Source organism: Megascapheus bottae, chromosome 1, assembly GCF_031878675.1.
Source record: "Megascapheus bottae isolate mThoBot1 chromosome 1, mThoBot2.hap1, whole genome shotgun sequence".
Taxonomy (NCBI): domain Eukaryota; kingdom Metazoa; phylum Chordata; class Mammalia; order Rodentia; family Geomyidae; genus Megascapheus; species Megascapheus bottae.
In genome coordinates, this window is record NC_143509.1 from 36,499,580 (window position 1) to 36,513,600 (window position 14,021).

Genomic DNA, 14,021 nt, shown 5'->3' on the forward strand with positions numbered 1-14,021 from the left:
TTTCAGAGCACAGAGTCATACTATCCAGCTCATACTACCCAGGAACATATCATATCAATCCTAACCCTGGTCATATGGAAAATGATCATTTAAAATTCTATTTTATATTTTCTGTGATGTTAAAAAGTATAGGAGGAAGGGTGATAGTTAATGCTAAATAATATTCCTGCATTTCATTTAATTTGCAATCCAACTGACCTTCATCAGGCCAAACCTTATGAAGTCACAGTCGCCTTTGTGCTAATTAGAGGTGTAGATACCAGAGCTTTGAAACTCCTGTGTTGATCCTTTAGTTCAATGATATCTCTGGAGCCTATTTTTAAAGGTTAATTATAAAACTTTAATTTTTTTGTAGGGAATGTCCTTTTGTAAGTAAGTTTATAACTACCATACAATTTGATAAGCAGACTAAAAATAAATCAGATTCACTCAGAGAGACACTTCATGTGATTTATAAATAAAGTTACAGTGCCAGACACAAAATGATGAAATTTTGGAAAACTTGTAATTTAGAAGGATTTGGATTTCCTTTTGCTGTACTTTTATTCTTGGAGGGCGTGTCTTTTTGATACTTCAGAATTATTAGTACATAGGACATAAAATAATTAAATTTCTAGCAACACAGTAAAGTTTAATTTTGTCTCCTAAATATTCATTTATAAACTGGGTGCTGGTGGTTCATGCTTGCAATTGTAGTTACTCATGAGATTGACATTTGAGGATCATGGTTCAAAGCCAGCCTGGGGAAAAAATGTCTATGAGATTCTTACCATCAAATAATCCACAAAAAACAGAAAATAGTGATAAAGTACTAACCGTGAGAAAGAAAGCTCATGGACAGTGCCCAGGCCCTGAGTTCAGGTCCCAGGACTGGCACATCACACACAAAAAAATTCATTGATAATTTTGTTAAGGATAGTAGAATTTCATTCAATACTATCCATTTTAATAACTGCATCTTTCTTTTATTGCTGAAATTTAAACAAGTGAATTCGCTTTGTATCTAAGTGATTCCAGAATAAAATCATTTTTTTGTCCTTTCATGCCATTATCACACAAAAAAAGAATAAACATTTTAACTCCTGGCTATGTAAACTGATCCTATTTTTATATTTTCTCAGACTTTGTGTCATACGCATGCAGTGTAAACTTGGAATTATCTTAAAATGCAGTTGACATAATGATCTCAGAGTAGTCCCAGGTATTAAGTATAAATATTATTTCATATTAAATATAAATAATATATTACCTGTATGTCATATTTATTGAATAAATAAAAAATGTTAAACTCTGATCTGATCTGAGATAAAAGAATTAAAATACAGATATTTGCACAAGATAATATATCTTTAAATATAAAGAACTATATGCAATTCAGAAATAGAAATACCTTACCTTTAAATTTTTTCAGAATCCATTTATTTATTGTTCAGTATATGATGAATGCTATATTCAAAGCCAGCAAGCCTTGAGTTGGAGGCTGGTTTAAAGAAGTCTAATTGTTCTTTCTTTCTCCTTTTTTCTTTTTTGTAAGAAATGGGGTAATTTACTGCATCACACACATTCAAGAACTACTGCATCTTTGTGGTTGTAGACAAAGTCTTCTTTCCCATGCATTTTACTATGAACTGGAGTTAGATGTAGAAGCTTTATTAGACCAAGAGCCATGTTTTAGACAGAACTAATCCATAGGTGGTTCTGCAGCTTTGATTTTTGTACCATATAAGGGAGAGACCTGTAATTCATTGTTTTACTTTAAGTGATGTCTGAATCGGTTGGTGGTTTCAGGTATTACAGTTTCACCCAGCCGCTGAAATCTCCGTATTCATTGTGTATCTTTAAAGCCTGTCAAAGTATATTTGATTTAAAAAAATCTGTCTGCCAATGGGCTAGTTGTTGTTTATGTCTTGACAGATATTAACAAGAAGATTAAAGAGGAGGGGGAATTGCTCTTAGACAATCTGGTTACTATTTTAAAAGATTCTCATAAAGTGTTAATTACTTTAAATAAAATCATAGCTCTCATTATCAATAGAAATCCCCCATGGCTCCACTCTAAGCCCTGTGACAAAATACCTGATACAGACAGCTTGAGAGGAGAGATTCATTTCGGCATATGGTTTTAGTCCATGGTCAGCTGGTACCATCACTTTTAAGCCTGTGGTAAGGCAGAAACATCATGGTGGAAGAGTTCCTTCCTCCTCTGGGCACTTTTCTCCATGGTGGAGGAAAGCTGATCACCTTGTGGCAGCCAGGAAGCAGAAAGACATAGACAGGAAGGGGTTGAGAAGACACATCTTTCAAAGTCACATCCACAGTGTGACATTTCCTTCATATAAGCTCCACTTTCCACAGACTCCACCACCACCAAATAGTTTATCCAACTATTCATCAAGGGATGAATCCTTTGATTAGATCAGAGATCTCATAGGATGAACAGAGTTTCTCCAAAGCTCCACCTCTAAAATTTTCATGGGAACCAAGCCTTCCACACAGGAGTCTTTAAGGGAATATTCCTCAGCCAGATCGCAACCAGTAGGTACAGAGTTGTAGTTTCTCAGGGAGAAACTGACAAACACAGGAACAGAATCCGAGCAGTTGATTCTGATCATGAGAAATGAGATTCTGATCCACCCTGGGAAAAGGGAATATATTTGGTGTGATGTCAAGTGGGCACCAAGCACTTTCACCTCCTAGTAGTGTCTGTGTTCTAGATTTCCAGATCTACTTACTGTCCACAAATCTGATGGGAGCAATATAGGAGGAGATAACAGGCAGCCTAGCTTGAGTAATGCTTTCACATAGCCAGAAAAATAAAGGAGCATTTTCGCCCTCCCCTCCCCCCTCTGCTCTCCTCCTTTCCTTTCTTTCTTTCTTTCTTTCCTTCCTTCCTTCCTTCCTTCCTTCCTTCCTTCCTTCCTTCCTTCCTTCCTTCTTTCTGTCTTTCTTTCTGTGTCTCTCTCTTTCTGTTTGTCTTTCTTTTTTTCTTTTATTCTTCTTGTGTCAGTTGTGGGGCTTGAACACAGGGCCTGCATATTGTCCCTGAGCTCTTTTGCTCCAGGCTAGTGCTCCACTTCTGTTTTTGGAGGGGGTCTCACAAGGACTTTTCTGCCTGGACTGGCTTTAAACTATGATTCACACCTCATGGAGATTGGCTACATTTCTTTCTCTCTCTTTCTTTCTTTCTTTCTTTCTTTCTTTCTTTCTTTCTTTCTTGGTTACAAATAGACTGAGTTATCTATTATGGGAGGACTTTATTAACTTGCTCTATTTTTCCCCCTCTCACTATTTGCTTCCTAAAGTTTTGTCTTTTTCTTTGCTGGTAGGTAATTTGAAAAATAGCTCTCATTGCTGAAGGCTGATTTCTTGAAAGGAAAAACAAACATTAAATTTTGCACAAGTACATGTGTGCAATCGTATATGTATGAACTTGCAGTAGGGGCAAACTTAGCAATTGACATCTGAAGACTTAGGGCGCTATGACACCTTCTCAGAGGTTTGGTCTTTGGGTGACTGGACACATAAATCATGTGGGATCCTTTTGCCACCACCCTCCCCTTCTGATATCTACCCTTTACCATTCTTTATCGTATTGCTGACATCCTGATACTCTGAAAATTGTGTTTTATGAATGTTCTGCTGACACCAGCCAACAACTTTATCTTTATCCAGACAAAGTTCATCACCAAAGTTAGTTAAGGACTAGATCCCAACATAACTCCTTTTGATCAATCATTTTCCAATAATCATTATACTTTTCTGCTGGGCCCTGGCTAATGCTAAATATAAGCCCAGTTGAATAAGACACATATACTGCCTTCTAGAAAAATGTATAAGAAAAATATTTGGAATAAATGGAGATGCAAAAGCAGAAAGAAAGGAGACAGTAACTCTCCTTGTAGAAAGCAATATTTCTCCTGGGTTGTAGTGATTTTCATGCTTCTCTTAAATATTCAGTCTCTGCTCTTATACAATGGGATGTAATTTGTTCTTTCCTGATAGTTTAAGGCAAGAGGAGGATACTGGTAAAGTAATTTTATAAAAGGTGGCCACTTGGCTAAAAAACATATTCCTGTGTCACTTGCACATGCATTAAAAATTTAAAAAATCTTCCTTCTTTTACCTCATCTGCAGACCAATAGGAAAATGATTTCTTATAACCAGCCACAGACTCATTCAACATAATGCCTTGGCTTCTGTCTACTTTTCCCTGTAGCCTATAAAATCGCTAAAGCTGATCTGATTGGTTAAATGACTGAAGTTAGAGGAGGCGCCTTTTAAAGTCAAGAGCCTCTTAAAGTAATAACCCATCGAAAGTACGCTAAAGGAAGGTCATCAGGCAGAAAGGTCCCATTACATGTGCTTTCAGTCCCTGTGTAGAAGCAGGAGCGCCACTAAACACAAGTCCTTGGCTTCTGTGGTGCAGTGGAAATTTCTCCATGACCTTTGAGGAATGACTTCTACAGTGAAAGCAAAACCGATATCTGAATTGTTGGTTGTTCTTGCCTATCTGTAATTGGAATTCTAATATCTATGGTAGCAGGATCTTTTGTCTTACTCCAGATGCCTTCTCTTACCTCAGTTTACAATGGTGCCCACAAATGGAAAACTATATCTTGTGCCCAGTTATGAATTAGAGAGGACAGGATATAGAAATAAATTGGAAAGCAAAGGAGGGAGATGATCACTGTTTCACTTGGAAATCGCTCCACTTGCCCAGGACTTGTAGGAGACCTGTGAAGGTTGTCATATGTTATCCTGAGGAGCCAGAGCTCTGGGCTTTTGTACAAGTAGCAGGGGCACATTCATCTCTCTTGTTGGCTAGAGTAGGAAGTTCAGATGTCAATCAGAAGACTGACCTACAATGACCTTTCTATCAAAAGACAGGAAGTAGACTGCTCTGATTTTCTGCCACAGGTACTAGGAGATAGAAAGTATTCTGTGTAGTGGGTAATGTGCTGAATCTATGACTTTTGAAGCCATTTCTTTGAATTCGTTATGTTCTCATCTGAGTTAATGTTAATACTCGTTGTTAGCACTCTGAGAAAAGAGATATATCATATCCTGTACTTGTGTTTGAGGGAACACTAGAAGTAGGGAAAGATACCCCTCCCAAAACTGACATACAGTTGTGTGACTCCATGGGAAATTGCAGTATCACACTGTAAGGTAACAGACAAAGGTTGACTTGTGAAGGAGGCTTAATTCTTTAAAACGCACAATAAAAGATGGCCATGAGTAATAAATAATCTGGTTCTCTGTTTTCATGTCTTGTTGCAGTACTAGAGTGAATTTAAGACATTGTGCTTGCTAAGCTGCAGCTGTGCTACCTGAGCCACAACTCAGCCATTTTCTTTAGTTTAGTTTGCTCTTGTTTTATCTCTACAACTAGCCGCAGACTGTGATCCCCCCATCTCTACTTTCAGCATAAGTGAGATTATAGACAGGGGCTACCATGCTTGGCCTTGATTTCAAATTTTTGTTCTCAATTAAAAAAATATATCCTGATATCTGCTATGGTCCAGTTAGGAAAAGAGAGACCAATTCTATAGTTCAAACAGAGAGATTTAATATTAGTATTCTGGGAGGGAAAAAAGATAACGAGCTAAACCCAGAGAGTAATAAATAAGAAGTAACTATCAGACCCTAGGACTAGCAGAGGAGAAAGAGGCAGAGATACAAGACTCTGGGAGCAAGGCGAGGAGCCACTGGCTCACAGAGGGTTATAGGGAAAGACCACTAATTAGATGTTGCTGGGACTGTCCAGAGGACATCATGCAGTGGAATGCAGATGCTGAGATGGCTGAAAACTCAAGGGATACCTCCCAGCTGTGCTGAGACTGCAAGGACTTCTGAGAAGACAGTGCATGGCCTATTCCAGACTCTGAAGGAGTCTAGCATCTGAAGAGCCCAAAGTCTTTGCTGTTTGAGCACTGAGGAGATGCCTACAACAACCAAAGCAGGAAAGGCAATCTCTTCTTACTTTTTTTTCTCCTTGCTGTTATGGTCTTTTTAAAAATGGTACTTTATTGTCTGGATCATGTATAGAGGGGTTACAGTTACATTAGTCAGGTAGTGGGTGCGTTGATTCTTGAACCTTGATACCCCTTCTCATTTTTTTTTCCTTTGTAGTTTTCCTTCAATGCCTGTCACTGGCAGAGTCTAATGGAAGAAGCTTGTTGATAGAGTGTTACAAATGTGGTTCTCATATTCCTGCCATCACAGAAGATGAGTCTAGGGAAAAGAGATCATAGGTGAATGGCTATTGAAAATCTTCCTGTGGTGATCAGTGACACCACATTTCCCCTGGACCCCATTCTGATGGGACTCAAACCCCTGCCTAATGAGTGATCATCACGTGGTTTACTGCTAAGATACATCTCCAACCCTGCTTCTACTCATTTTAAAACTGCCAAGCCAGGCATGATGGTTCATGACTATAATTCTAGCTACTCAGGAGGCTGAGATCTGAGGATCAAGGTTCAAAGTCAGCCCAGGCACAAAAGGACCCAAGACTCTTATCTCTAATCTCTAGAAAATGGAAAGTGGGGCTTGGCTCCAGGGTAGGGCCGTATCTTTGACCTGAAGAGCTCAGGGACAGCGCCCAGGCCGAGTTCAAGCTCCATGAACCACAAAAACAAACAAACAAAACTGATTTAGTAGAACAATCAGCACAGCTGCATGCTTCTAATCTAGCAGTTTGTAGCTTCTGTTTATGAAAACAAGCTTTCACCTTTTCCCCAAAATGGATACATAACTCCTTTAGTATTCTACCCATCCAATTCTAGATGACTCTTTGTATGTTAAGATTATATATTGTATAGAGTTTCTATTATGACTACTTCCTTCCAGTTGGTCTGCAGGAGAAACTTCCTCCAGGTCTCCATTAACCCCACCCACATGCAGAAACCTCCCCTGGGTGGGTGTGGAAACCAATGGCTGTGAAGGGCTGTCCGAAAGGTTGAGTCAAGCTATTTACTTATGTGTGTTCCTTGATTTCACTAGAGAGGAGTATGCAGACCCAAGTTTGTCTTTTGATCACTGTTCTCAATTGTATAGTTAGGTATCATCAGTGTAAGTTCTATAAAATGATAGGGAATTACAAAGAGGAAATAAACCAGGAATAGACTTCCTGTCTGCTACTTTATTTCTGACACTGGTCCCAAAGCCACAGTTGATATTAGTAAATTCATTTCTCTACCACCTCTTCTGCCAACAGGTCAACATTCTGCATCTGTGATCTGATGGCTCACATTCATCCTCTTAGCTACTTTGGAAGCTGAGATATAAGAATCCTCATTTGAAGCCAGCCTGGACAGGAAAGTCTATGAGACTCTTATTTCCAATTTACCAGTAAAAAGCTGGTAATGCAGATACGGATCACATGGTATGGAAGACAGTGGATGGATTGTTCACTTCCTCACCAAATATGCTATAAGGAGTTCCTATGTGACCACTGTTTTTGTCAGCTTTGAACATAAAAGGTAAGGGAAAATACTCAGGCCCTAAGTTCAAGCCCCAGTGCTGGCATAGAAACAAAAACTACAACAACAGCAACAAAAGTTTCATCTTGAAAGATCTGAGTTCTCATCTAGGTTATATTTATTAACAACACCAGATTACTAAGAGATGCCAGATGAATTCCTTTTGGTCCTAGATCTCATCTCTTGGCATTGGAGAGCCCCTGGTGCTCTCCAATGTACAGTGGTAGCATAGTAACTCCAAGAATGCACTGGTAGAACAGTAACCCCTTCCTTGGCTTGTGTCAGTGACAGGAGAATCCCAGATGACCAGATGGCAATCTTAGCTTGTAGTTTAATAGAACAGTTGTTTCCCTTTAATAACTAAATTCTCTAAGGATTTGGGTACAAAGCTTGAGAACAGAAAAACATTTGTGTGTGGGTTATTGGGATTAACAGTGAGATGTACTCATCATTTTTCATTCCTTTTCCTAGAACCATAGATTCTAGGAAAATATATTGGCCACTGGGCTAGACTATGTAGTGCTCCCTCTTACAGAGTGTTAGCTCAACTGGAACCATAACTGAATGTTTTCATGGCCAGTCTATCTTCCATTCAGGCAAGCTTTTCTAGGTGTTAATAGGGAAACCAATGAGTTCTGTATGAGTCCATCCTTCTGTACTCTATGTGTGTGTGTGTGTGTATTTGTGTGTGTGTATTTGTGTGTGTGCATGTTTGTGTATGTGTATGTATAAAGTGAGGAACTCATACATATATATGAGCTCTTTGACACTGATATGTATATATACACATATGTACACACATATACATGCATTTACACACATATGCATGCATTCTAAGTGAAATCCATAGTTTGAAGTAATATTGGGTAAGATATCACCAAGGCAAATAATGTAATGTATAAGGGCACAGAGGATATATTAGCAGAAAAGTACTGCAAACAGAGAAAACAAACAGAGAAAACAAATTGATGTTCAGAATTGTGTCAACAGTTGCCCTTTCTCCATGGTGAATAGGTTTGGTATGAAAGACAGTGGCTGGGTAGTCACTTCCTCACCAAATGTGCTCCATTGAGTTCATATGTGGCCTTTACTTTTGTCAGCCAGGGCACCTAGCATGGTGGTAAGCGGATAAGGTGCTAGGTCTATTTGTAACATCAGTTTCATGTTTATGGAGCTGTTGAGCAGGCACGTGGGTGTATGGAGTAACTTCTCTACCTGAGTTTTGAGAGAAGATATCTTTGTGAGCATTTTCATGACATTTAAATACCCTCATGCTCTGTGAAAAGTTAAGAGACATTTACATACTGCCTTGCAGACAGTCTTTTAATTCTTTCCAAATCCTGAGTTGTGCAGCCAAGCAATTACTCATGGTCCACACACCAGTGCAGATCTATCCATGTCCACATTTATTTCTGAGTCCAATCAAAGCAGATAATAAGAACATTCTTCAAGTATGGCCCAGTGAGAAGAATGTTCTTCCCTAGTGTCTTTGTTTTGTTTAGCATGCTTTCAAGGATGGTTATAGAGGTGTTTCCTGATTTGCTTTGTGCTTCAGAAAAAACATATGTTAGCCAGACCTTCCTCATTCACTTGTTCACAGGGAGATCCATTGTTGGACCAAAAAAAAAAATGCAGTTAAAGAGTGTCCCATAAAACCTTCAACTATCAACATATGTGACTTTATTATTTCCTTATGATTTTCATGAGCCTGGTTTTGTGTACCATTTCCATGCATGACTAATCATGTGATCAATGCATCAGACAATACCCAGGCAATTATGGGTAGCTCAGGTCACTTGGCCAGGTATTTGGTTCCTTGTAGTACAGATGACTCTTTGAAGGATGACGTTTATCTGGAGAAGAAAACATGCTTTGACTTCAAACTGTGGGGATATAACATAGGTATCCATTTGAGTTTTGTTTTAGGGGCCAGATAGTGTCCCCAATAGATCCACCAAATGCTGCTGGATCTACTAAGATGGCCCATGAAAACAGCTGGCACTGGCACTGGCACTGGCACTCTATATGTTGAACTAATTGGGGCTAGCAAAACAGCACTCTCTTTCTTGGTTACTACCACAACTGATTAGAGAATCATACTCAAATATACCCTGTGTTGCCTGAATTTAAATGCCCAGATTGCAGTGTGGCTATATAGTAGAACCCTCACTAGCCAGTGTTAAGGAGCTGAATTCAAAACTCAATACTACAATACTACGTCCCCTTAGATAGTGAAAATCTAGATATATGATTATCTCTGAAACCTGGTTCTGGGCTCCAGAAACTAAGGAAATGAGACTGGACTCATAACAAAACTTATTAGTTCAAACTTCACAGGAGATACAGCTCTGAATAAGAGGAAGTCAGGGGTGGCTGACTGATAAAGGAAGTGATCCTACAGCAGTTCCCAGCCAGGTCCTTTATGCAAATAAGGGATTAAGACTTTCAGAAAGTCCTGATTGGTCAGTTCAGCTAAGTTGTAGGTGGCTCATATGGACAACTTTGACTCCTTGGATAAGGCAGGCTTTCAGGGGCTAACCCTCACTCACATTTGTGTTAGTAGGTTGTCATCTGTCTCACAAAAACTTGTCTTTCCACTTCAGAGAGAACATCCCAATATCTCATCCAAGTGGCTGATGATTGGATTTCATGAGTTGTAGCTTTTAACTTCTGACAAGCTTGTGAGTTAACCAGGCGTCTGAGGTACAGCTAGTCCTGCTCATCAGATGCAAGCCTTGTATCCATCATCCTTCATACTGTGGTCATTTCATACTAAATTGTGATAAGAAATTTGACAGAGCCATAGGGGCTGAAATAGGAAGGTGCCGTTTTATGGTTCCTTTAAACTGGTATAGGGAAAACAGCTTGGATTGATAGCTTTTAGAACATAGGCCAAACATAGCCTTCTATACGGTGGTCCTAAGAGATAGTGAAAAATAATTGAAACAATAGCTTTCTCAAGTAATAAAACACAGGACTATAGGGTGTGTTATGTGGCACTGAAGAAGCTTAAACATATATGAAGAGCTAGTTGTGTGGCTCGCACCTATAATCCTAGCTGCTCAGGAGACTGAGATCTAAGGATCGTGGTTCAAAGCTAGCCCAGGCATAAAAGTTCATGAGAGTCTTATCTCCAATTAATCACCAAAATGCTGGAAGTAGGACTTTGGCTCAAGTGGTAGAGTATTAGCATTGAGCACAAAATCTCAAGGGACAGCCCCCAGGCCCAGAGTTTAAGCCCCAGTGTTGGCAAGAGAAAGAAAGAGGTAGAGAGAAGAGAAGAAAAGAAAAGAAAAACAAAAAAAGGAGCCAGTGGCTCATGCCTGTAATTCTAGCTACTCAGAGCTGACATCTAAGGATCATGATTCAATGCCAGCCTGGGCAGGAAAGTCCATGAAACTCTTTGAAGCATCAAAAAAGAAGCTGAAAATGCAAGTGTTGCTCAAGTAGTAAAGTGCTAACCTTCAGCAAAAAAGCTCAGGGATAGTGCCCAGGCCCTGAGCTTCAAGCCTTAGACTGGTACACATAGATATGCACAGACTGTTTATCTATCTATCTATCTATCTATCTATCTATCTATCTATCTATCTTGATCTATCTATATATCATCTACTATATATCTGAGTGCCAGTTGCTCACTCTTATAATCCTAGCTTACTCAGGCAGCTGGGATCTAAGCATACCAGCTCTAAGCTAGCTTGAACATTAGAAAATCTGTAAGATTCTTACCTCCAGTTAAGTACCAAAAAGCCAGAAGTGGAGCTGTGGTTCTTGTATAGAATATTAACATTAAGTGGAAATTCTAAGAGACAATACCCAGGTCCTGAGTTCAACCTCCAGTCCTAGTGGGAAATTTATATATATATATATATACATATATATGTATATATATTTACATACACACTTTGAAATCAACATATGGATGTCATACTTTGATGTATATATACATATATATGCATGTATATGTACTGCTTATGATACAGATGTTCAATTAGTCTGGGCTAGCAAAGCAACATTCTCTTTCTTGGTTACTACTACAATTGATCAGAGAATCATACTCAAATGTATCCTGTTTTGCCTCAGTATAAATGCCCAAGATTGAGGGTGTGGCTATGTAGTAGAACTGTGACTAGCAAGCATTAAAACCATGAGTTCAAACCTCAGTATTGCAACACACACACACACACACACACACACACACACACGCACAGACACATGCATGCACACATGTACACACAGATGTGTATATATATACACATATATATGAAAGTATGCCCGCCATATGTGTATTTCAAAGTGTGTATATATACTTTAAGCCCTTCTTTGGTCATTATAAAATAACTTTTTAAAGATTATATAGGTGAGTATATAAATTAATAAAGGGAAAACATATTCTATAACTAGTATAGATTTTATTTCTGTTTTGATATGGGCCTTTCAAAAGTTGGGCTAATACCCAGTTCCACTTTGTGGATAGGAAAGCAAGGCATTAGAGATTACATATAGGAATTTGTTTGCATTCTCATGGATAATCAGTAAAAGAGTGGTTGATACACTGACATTTGTGATACTGTCAGTGTGAGTGTGTATACATCTAAATAAAATAGATACTAAATTATAATTTCTTGTGCTATTTTTCTCTCTTCCTTTCCTTCCTTTACAATGTCTATCCCCAAGGTGAACAAATGTTTAAGGGGCAGAAGCACAGCGGAAGGAGGCTGGAAGTGCAGGGTGGTCTTCAGTCTGTGTGCTCCACTCGAGGACTCCTGGGAAAAACTTGGAGAAGAATGACTTGTGGTTTACCTAGAGAGGCTGGCTATTACACTGGAGCAGTCAGCTCTGGCAAAGATGTCTGTGCCAAGCTTGGCAGGACTCAGCTGTATGACAAGGACATGTGGTAAATGGTATGAGCTGGAGACAAGAGGACTCAGTCCAAGTGGCAAGCTGGGTAAGTTCCCGTGGGGCTTTTAAACAAAACACTGGGAGGCCCTGTTAAGACAAGAACTTATCCACTAATATATTTTGCTTTTGGAACAAAATGAAGTATTGTGACATATTTCATAAATAATTGCTTGCAGGGAAAAAGTCATACCTTCTACTTGTGCATTTGTTTGGGTGCATGGAAAAAAAATCAGAACAGCAGTGATGACGTGAGCATGATTCTGGGTAACCGAAAGCTTGAGGATTTGCTTCCTATCATAGGGGGTGAACAGGAAAAAGAATGGCCTTTCATTTTCTTTACCAATGCAGCTTGTTTTCAGTTTATTATTGTTGTATACTAGTGGCTGAATTCCTTAGCTGTTTGTATGAGAGTGTTAATGAGGCCAGGGTCAAAGTTCTTTTTTCCATATAGTCAAATGCACTTAGTGAGAGAGACTTTCAGCTCTACCCCCACAGATTAATTCCCTACCTCATACTATCTGCTTCACAAATCCATGTGTTGGTGGTAGAGCACCAAACATGAGTGAAAAAGCTAAGCAAAAGCTCAAAGTCTGAGCTGGGTGTTTTGGCTCAAATCTGTAATCCTAGTTATTCAGGAGGTTGAGATTTGAGGATCAAGATTTAAAGCCAAACCAGCCAGGAAAGTCCATGAGACACTTATCTCCAATTAAGCTGGAAGTGGACTGTGGCTCAAATGTGAGAGCACTAGCCTTGAGCAGAAAAGCTCAGGGCGACAACAGTCAGACACCAAGTTTAAGCCCCAGGACTAGCACAAAGTAAACCCTGCTTAATCTGTAGAATTTAATCTATGGAGGTTTTTTGGTGTAACAATTGTTTTCACTTGCAAAAGCCTCCTGTTTTGTAATCTTAAATCACCATCATGATTTTGAATTCTCTCTCTCCCTCTCCCTCTCCCTCTCCCTCTCCCTCTCCCTCTCCCTCTCCCTCTCCCTCTCCCTCTCCCTCTCCCTCTCCCTCTCCCTCTCCCTCTCCCTCTCCCTCTCCCTCTCCCTCTCCCTCTCCCTCTCTCTCTCTCTCTCTCTCTCTCTCTCTCTCTCTCTCTCTCTCTCTCTCTCCCCTCGTAATTGCATCTTGAAGCCAGGGAGCTTTTAAGTTCATGGATGGAGCTTTACCACTTGAGCCATCACTTCACTTCTGGCTTTTTAATTAGAGATTAAAGTCTCTCATACTTCCTTGGTCAGGCTAGCTTTGAACCGCAATCCTCAGATCCAGTGTAACTAGGATTATAGGTACAAGCCACTGATGCCCAGCAGAAATTTCATTTTAAGTTAATTTTTTTTAAAAGCTCAATTTGTTACGTACCCATACATCAAGAGTCCTGAGTTAAGGGTTATTTTTTTTCTTACAAATGATTATGTTCTTGACATTTCTTCAAACAATTACTTCATTGAATGCTTTAAATACAAAAGAAAATTATGACAAAAACGAAATGGTCGCCTGGCATTTCAACAAAGGTTCTTACTCTGAATAGAAGGAATAAAGGGAATTGTTATGATTTTTGTCATTCCAGGTAGAATTATCTATTTTTTCAAATAATTAAAAAAATTAAATGGTTTTCTTTCCCTTATGATTGAT

The 14,021-nt window shown here is 39.1% G+C and overlaps 1 long non-coding RNA gene across 1 annotated transcript in view; it reads left to right on the plus strand.

The window, feature by feature from the left end:
* The window catches only part of LOC150068946 (uncharacterized), a 110,940-nt gene extending 98,514 nt beyond the window's left edge, over positions 1–12,426 (plus strand). Inside the window, exons 2-3 of the long non-coding RNA XR_016537171.1 lie at positions 7,220–7,484; positions 12,162–12,426. This is a non-coding gene — a long non-coding RNA (uncharacterized LOC150068946). The remainder of the gene's footprint in view (positions 1–7,219; positions 7,485–12,161) is intronic.
* Positions 12,427–14,021: the final 1,595 nt, after the last annotated feature.